Genomic DNA, 8,480 nt, shown 5'->3' on the forward strand with positions numbered 1-8,480 from the left:
TTTTTTTAAGGCACGCTGAGACGAAGTCAGACGTCTCATTGTGAGCACCTGTCTGCAGCACCCATGTGTCACACAGATATGTTTAAACACATGTGGAAACTTGTGCCCGTATAAAGGGGAACCTGAGTAGCAATGGTTTGGGGGCAGAGTTAGACTAAGGGGCCTCCTTAAAATGCCCTTCGATGACAACTTGCCAGTAAGAAATCCTCATCAGGAGTTTGGTTTCTATTCACTTGTTTTAAAAGGGCAGAGAGACTTCCGAATTTGGACACATTATACTTTCTTTCCTTTGTAGTTCCAAACAAAACCCCGAAGGCCTCCTGGGTCACAACCTAGGGTTCCCCGATTGGCCTAGGCTGTTTGTGCTGTGGCTCGGCGGGAAAAAGACCCCTATTGCACTGGGGTGGGGTGGGGGGTGGGGGGAGAGAACATGTCCTCCCAATGAAATCAACGCCTCCCTGTTAACAGGGGCTTAGAAATATTTTCATTATGGTCCATGTCTGTGGAAGTGCTGTTCTCATGAGGGGATTTATCTGATGAGGTTCATGGACGATGGGCCATGGGACCGAGAATTTAAGTCCACAGCCAGTCACGTGGTTCCTAGTCTACAGAGGGTTCACCACCCACTGAGCTGATACAGACTCAGACGTGAACCTGGTTCCACTCTTGATCCCTGAAAAAGTCTGAGGAGCAATAGGAAGCCTGACGATCAGGGCTGTCAAGGGACCGAGGCAAGGATTTCTACGCAGTTCTCACAGGACAGCCCTTGGTACCTCTAACTGCTAACTGCAGTGTTTTTGTGGAAGCCAAAAATTGCAGGTTATCATACTCAACAAAAGGGCAATGAGTCTCTGCATTCAAGTACACAGTCATTGACATTATTTACCGGGACTCTAATCTGACACGGAAAATATTTAAAACACTCAAGGCAGAACCCCAACCCCCCGCCCCAAACCAAACTAACCCCATTGCCTTGTGTTGGTTCTGACTCATGGACACTCGATAGAGGGTTGCTGAGGCGATACCTCTTTTCAGGAGCAGAAAGTCTCTTCCTTCTCATGCAGAGCGCGGGCAGGCTTGAACTGGCGACCCTGCAGTTAGCAGTCCAGTGCTTACCCAGCAGCACCACTAGGGGTCCTGAGAGGAGGAAACTCACGCCCTGCCACCATCCAGCCGGTGCTGAGGCACAGAAACCCTATAGGACAGGGTGGAACGATCCCTGAGAGTAACTCTTCACAGGAATAAAATCCCACCTTCTCCCACAAAGCAGTGGGGGGCTTCAAACGCTGACTTACGGTCAGCTGCCCAAAGGGTAACCACTATGCCACCGGGGCTCCGAGAGGAGGAAAAACAGGCCATACATTTGTGTAGAAATACACTCGGCCATCCAGTCAATCCCGACTCGCAGTGGCTCTGTAGGACCAAGTAAAGCGGCCCTTGGAAACTGTGGGTTTCCAAGGCTGAAAATCTTTATGGGAATGAAAAGCTTCATCTTTCTCCCTCGGAGCTGCTGGTGGTTTTGAACTGCTGGCCTTGCAGTTAGCAGCCCCAAACGTAAGCCCCTACACCACCAGGGCTTCTTATAAACTTGTGTGGGCAGCCTGATCGCAAAGTCATAAGAAACCATGCTAGGGGGAAAAATATTAGAAGGTAATTCTAGTGATTCCCTTTTTAATCTTTGTACTTAACTATATTTTCAAAAAGATGGTAGGAAAAATGGTTATTCTTTTAAATAACTACAGTCACATCTCCTCACATTTCCCATATTTCACCACCTGGCACTTGTGAGTCAGTAAGTCCTGACTGGGTGGGGCACTGTGGGAAACCCAGCTGTCAATCACAAGAAAAAAAAGCCCTGAAGTCAGGGGACAGGAGGGCCAAGACCCAGGAGGATCCTGAGGTCAGGAGCGTCTTCAGGTGCACCATTGTCCTCAGGAGGAAGGGAGGCTCAAGCCTAGTCAGGGCTGCAGCTTTGTGCTGGGCACTAGTACTTTTAATTAGCTCCTCCTAATTAAAATGTGATCTGCCCCTGGTAACTTTACAGATTAAATAAAATAAAAGCGTTAGTCTCCTCTACCTGGAAGCTATGGTGATGGTATCTGCTATTCTGAGACTTAAAGAATTGAGAAATAGATTCAACATCACTCTCTCACTAAGAAACACATATAGAAGATTTTATGTCTCCCCTCTTTCACATAACAGTTGAACAGAAGCATCAAATAACAAACGTAAAACATGTCTGATCTGACTCCTACAGATTCCTACTTGTTACAGACAGCAAGAGATACACAAATAAAGGGCTGAGCCCACATGCTCATCTCCAGTCTCAGCAGATAAAGAAAGCACTTGACAAAAATGTCCAATCCCTTTCAGGTTTGAAGCGCTCCACAAACGAGGAATGGAAGGAAGCTCCCTGGACTAGATAATAAAGGGCATTTGTGACAAACTCAAAGCAGCATCACATTTAAATCTGAGGCACCGATGAGACACCCCCTCCCCGCCCCCAAAGATCAGAAACAAGACAGACAGGGCCATGTGCACCTGCTGTTCAGTATTACACTGTGGATTCTAACTAAGATAACCATTTGTTGTTGTTAGGGGCTGTTGGATTGGTTCCGATTCATAGTGACCCTATTTACGACTTGCTGCTGTGCCACTCTCAGTTGTTGTCTGAGTTCACTGCTGCAGCCACTGTGCCACCCCATTTTGTCTCCCTCCACTTTACCAAGCATTAGGACTGGTCTTCCCTGATAACCTACCCAGAGCATGTGGGGCCAAGCCCTGCCATCCTCATTTCTACGACATTCTGGTTGTACTTCCTCTGAGGCAGATGTGCGTGCTCTTCTGGCATCTGAGGGACTTGTTGTTCCCCAACATCATACTTCAAACGCATCAGTGCTTCTGCAGTCTCCCCACGAACTGTCCAGCTTTCACATGCATCTGAGGTGATCAAAATCCCCATCCCCATCCCCCTGACCCACCATGTCTTGGGTCAGGAGCCCCTTAGTCTTCAAAGCCACATCTTCGCTCTTGAACACTTTGAAGAGGTCTCCTGCAGCAGATTTGCCCAACGCACTCTATCATCTCATTTCCTGACTGCTGTGTCCATCGATGTTGATTTCAGATCCAAGTAAACCTACATCCTAAACAACTGCAATCTTTTTCATTTATTGTGATGTTACTTCTTGGTCTAGTTATGAGGATTGTTGTTTTCTTTATGTTGAGATGTAACTATATTTAGGGCTGCTGTCTTTGGTCTGTATCAATAAATGCTTCTCTTCAAGTCATCTTTACTTTAAGCAAGCAACATTGTATCAACTGCATACTGCAGGTTATTGATGAGTCTTCTAGCCTTATGGCCATTCTTCATTATATCGTCCAGTTTTTCAGAAGATTTGTTCAGCATAGAGATTAAGTATGGTGAAAGGATACAACCTTGACACACAACTGCTTTGGATTGAAACCATGCAGTATTTTTATTTGACTGAATGACCGCCTCTTGGTCTATGTACTGGTCCTGTATGAGCACAATGAAGTGTTCTGGAATTTCCATTCTTTGTAAGATTATCCAGTTTGTTATCATCCACAGGAGCCCCAGTGGTATAATGGATTATGTGTTGGGCTGCTAACTGCAAGGTCAGCAGTTCAAATTCACTAGCTGCTCCACATGAGAAGGATGAAGCTTTCTACTCTTATTAAGATTTAGTATCAGAAACCCACAGGGGCAGATCTACCCTGCCCCATAGGGTCGCTGTGAGTCAGAATTGACTGATGACAGGTTTTGTTGTTGTTCTTATCATTCATACAGACAAATGCCTTTGTAGTCAATAAAACAGAGATAAAGATCATTTGGTATTTTCTGCATTCAGCCCAAATCCATTTGATATCAATAATGACAGCCCCTATGTCATGTCCTTTCCTGAATCCAGCTTGAACTTCCAAGAATTTCCTGTCCACGCATGAGGTTAAGTCAAAATGTATGGTTCTTAACATTCTAGTTAATACATGCAAATGTTTATTGCAAACAAGGCATGTGTACCATGCCCTGGTATGGCTTGCCTCTGCCATTGTGTTGGTGCACACAGCTTGTCTCAGTAAGGCACTTATCTTAGTCTCATTAGGGTGCCTTTAGAAAGAAGAGCCCGTCAAGACGGGGGTTCAATCCAAGGCAGAGAGATCAGCTCCGTGGGCCATGGTGCCGGTTCTTTGGGAACCCGAAAGGGTCATCCTGACAGACTTTCTTGAAGGACAGAGGTTGATCGTAGGGTGTCTTCTGATAATGTTTCAAGAACATTTAAGATTGGTGAGAAAAAGCCAAGAAAGTGTCAATGAGAAATTTGTTCCCCCAGTGACACTACACCTACTCATTCTTCAATGATAGCACAGACTGTCCTGTGAGACCGTCAATGGGAAACATTACACAACAGCCCTTAGGCGGCTTTTTGTTCTTAAAACTCAAGAATGCTGAAAAGAAACACAACTGATTCCCCACAGAGGCCAAAGTGCTGTTTCGACCGGGCAAACTGATGAGTGCAGAACTCTTCCAGGAGGGTGAGCGCGATCGAGCCCTGCCTTCCGAAGCGCACAGACCTATGGGGGGCTGGCCGAGAGACCATCGCTTCAGGTGGTGATATTTTTGTTTATTAAAGATTTCTGTGATTTTGGAGCAATACTTTTGAATTTACCCTCATACTACAGAAACCATTACAATGTATCCTTATCACAATTTTACTTGCAAGTGACTTTAATGATACTGTTCCATAACTTCTATATTCTCTTGAGCCGTGTTTCTTTGGAATGGGCACAAATATGGACCTCCTTCAGTCTATTGGCCAATAGTTGTCTTCCAAACTTCTTGGCATGCTTGCTTGCTTGTCTCTGTAATAACCTTCTGCTTTCTTCATGTATGAAGCTCTTGATCATATCCCGTAACTCATCTGGTCTTCTTGGCATAGTGTTTAACGTATCACATCTGTTCTGGAGATGGTTTCTAAATTCAAGTAGGATACACTTAAGGTCACACTTTGGCTTTCATGGGCTTGTTCTATTGTGTTTAGCAGCTTCAACTTGAACGTGTGCTCTTAATGGTCTTGATTGTTCCAGTCAGTCGTTGTCCTTTGTTATGACTGGTAATCGGGTGTGTCAGTTGCCTCTTTCCACAGACATAGCTGAACCGATTCCCGTGTATTTCATTCAGCATGGTCCACGTGGACAGTCACCACGTATGTTCTTGAAAAAGGGTAATGGAAATGAAGAAGTCATCGGTCTTGCAAAATTCTGTCATTCGATAGTCAACGTTGTTTCTATCACCAAAAAAGACCAAATTATCCAGAGATCACCAGATATCAATCCTTCTACTTTTTCTTTGTTTCTAAGTTTCAAATTCCAATCACCAGTTATTATCAATACATATTGACTACACAGATGAAGCTTTCAGTTCCCATAAAGACGGACAGCTCCAAAGGGATCTACTCTGTCCTGTCGGGTTGCTATGACTGGGGATCCACTCGATGGCGGTGAATTTTGGTGAATGATGATATGTTTGGTCAATTTCAGACTGCAGAAGTTGGTAACAAAATTTCCAAAGTATCGTTACTTTGGTACTAGTGGCTAGTGCATACATTCGACTAACAGTTGTGTTAACTGATCTTCCTTGTGAGTGGATGGGCATTATCCTGTTCCTGACAGTGTCGTGCTGCAGGAAGATCTTCAACTATTCCTTTTGGTGATGCTACTCCTCTTCAATTCGGCATTCCTGGCAGAGTAGACCATATGGTTGTCAGATTTCTATTTCAGCTCACCAATGCCAAGGATATTGATCTTTATGTATTTCATTTCGTTTCTGGCAATTTCCATTTTTCTTAAATTCATACTTTGAACATTCCAGGTTCTAATTATTAATAGATTTTTCCCCAGCATTTTCTTCTCATTTTGAGCCATGCCACATCAGCTCATAAGGCCCCATGAGCTTTACTCTATCCATGGCACTTAGATCAGCCCTAATTTGAGGAGGCAGCTCTTCCCCAGCCGTACTTTGAGTATCTGCTAATCTGAGAAGTCCATCTCTGGCAAGAGATCTATTGCTATTCACAATGCTTTAACTGGCCAGTATTTTCATCAATAGGTTATGTCTACCTTCTTAGTCTGTCTCTGTCTGAAAGTTTCTCTGAAACCTGCCCATCACGAGTGCCCATGCTAACCTTTGAAAGACTGGTGGTACAGCTTCTAGCATCACAGCAACACAGAAGCCAGCACTGTAACACAAAATGACAGGGGAGTGCTGCTTATGTTAGTGAGAGGAGCATTATATTCAGAAAAGGAGGGTACAAATGGTTTCACAATTGGAGGGATTTAACAAATGTCACTGAATTGTACTTGTAGAAATTGCCGAATTGGTACATGTTTTGCTGTCTATAGTTCTCAACAATACAAAGTAAAATGAATTATATTTTAAATTATCCTAAAGAATCTACAAGAAAACTATTAGAACTAATAAACTGATCGAGCAAAGTTAGAAAATTCAAGATAAATAAACATCAAATTATAATTCTATTCATTCCCAATACACAATCCCAAAAATGATATTAAGAAAACAATCCCATTTACAATAGCAGTAAAAGAGCAAAGCTCTTAGGATATACTTAACAACAGAAGTTCAAGATTTGTACACTGAAAATTATATAATGCTTCTGAAATAAACAAAAAGAGACTTAGATAAATGGAAAGACATCTCATTCTCTGATGAAGGCATGATTAAGATAACTTCAAAAGAAAACACTGCTGTTCGGTCAAGTCTGACTCCTAGTGACTCTGTAAGACTGTGTCCTACCACCCCCTACGGTTTCCAAGTTTGTAATCTTTTGGGAAGCAGACTGCGACATCTTTCTCCTGCAGAGTGGCTGGTGGGTTTGAACTGCTGAGCTTTTAGTTGGAGGCTAAGCACTTAACTACAATGCCCCCAGAGCCCCTCCGCGCACTGATCTAATTAACACAATACACACTAAAGTCCTAGCAGTCTCTTCCGGGGAAATGTATGCTTGGATCCTAAAATCTACATGGAAACAGAAGGGTCTTAGAGCAGCCAAAACAAGTTTAAAAAACAGAAACAAAATAGAAGATTCACACTTCTTGATTTTGAGACTTATAGGTAATAGCATAAGGATAGCAGTTAAAATTAGAAATTGATGGAGCAAAATGAGATTCTGGAAATAAACCCTTACTTTTCTGGTCAAATGATTTTTGTCAAGGATGACAATAAAATTCAATGGCAGAAGACTTTTCAAGTGGTGCTCGTTATCCATGCCAAAGGATAAAGTTGGATCCCTTCCACTAGACCCCAAATGAACACAGAATGATCAGAACCCTAAATGTAGGAGTGACCATGATAAAACTCTAAGAAGAAAATGCAGGCAGGCCCAGGTCTTCAGCACCTCAGACCCAGGAGTGGTTTCTTCGATTTAAAACTAAAACATAATTGAAGAACCTAAAAGGTAAAAAAGATGAATTGGGACACAGGAATCTGGAAATAAATGCTTAAAAAAAAAAAGGTTTGGTTCTTCAAAGGACACTATCAAAAAAGTCAGAAGACAAACCAGAGACTGGGAGAAACTATTTTTAAATCACGTATCTGATAAGGAATTTAAACCCAAACCATATGAAGAACTCTTACAATAATGAAAAGACCCGTAACTCAGTTTTAAAATGGGCAAAGGATTTGAATAGACATTTCACCAGAGACATTATATGACCAATTAGCATGTGAAAAGATACTTCATTAGAATATTAGAGAATTAATATATCATTAGAGAATTAATATATTAAAGAAATGCAAATCTAAACCACAATGAGGTACTATTTCACACTTACTATGGTGGTTCTCATAAAAACACAGGGTAAATATTGACTTTGGTGAGGATGTGGCAAAATTAGCCTCTTGTGAATTCATTGTTCATGGGAATGGAAAATGGGGTACCTATCTCAAGAAAACAGTCTTGGGATGCTGTATGAGTAAAAGATGCTAGACACAAAAGTATGGTTTCACTCATAAATCTACACAAACAGTAGGGAGTGATAAAAGGGCAAGGAGTGGGGTTGCAGAGCACTGACTAAAGGGTATGGTGTTTCTTCTGGGGAATGCTGACGAGTGGGTAGCTGTGATGCTTGTTCAACTCTGGATAAAAAACTGTGCATTAGTGGTGAAGAAAGTAGATGGTGTGTCTGGGGTCTGAAAGGCTTGAAGTTAAACAAGTGGTCATCTGACAGAGAAGCAACAAGCCATATGGAAGAAGCACACCAGCCTGAGATGATGCGGTGTCAACGATGGGATCGGCTAACAGGCATCAGAAGACCCCAAACAAACAAACAAACACCATATTGTAGAGAACGAGGCGGGTCAGAGCAGAGACCACTGCGTACACTACACCCATTTGTAGACAGTGGGACATCTCCTTACAGAAGGGTCACAAGGAAGGGATAAGTCA

The 8,480-nt window shown here is 42.7% G+C and overlaps 1 protein-coding gene across 1 annotated transcript in view; it reads right to left on the reverse strand.

Annotated features, from left to right (window-relative positions):
• The window catches only part of PTGFRN (prostaglandin F2 receptor inhibitor), a 93,714-nt gene that overhangs the window by 16,023 nt on the left and 69,211 nt on the right, over positions 1-8,480 (reverse strand). The gene's annotated exons all lie outside the window — the stretch shown is intronic.

Source organism: Echinops telfairi, unplaced genomic scaffold (genome assembly GCF_000313985.2).
Source record: "Echinops telfairi isolate 266 unplaced genomic scaffold, ASM31398v2 ScPeMD7_7466;HRSCAF=8504, whole genome shotgun sequence".
Lineage (NCBI taxonomy): Eukaryota > Metazoa > Chordata > Mammalia > Afrosoricida > Tenrecidae > Echinops > Echinops telfairi.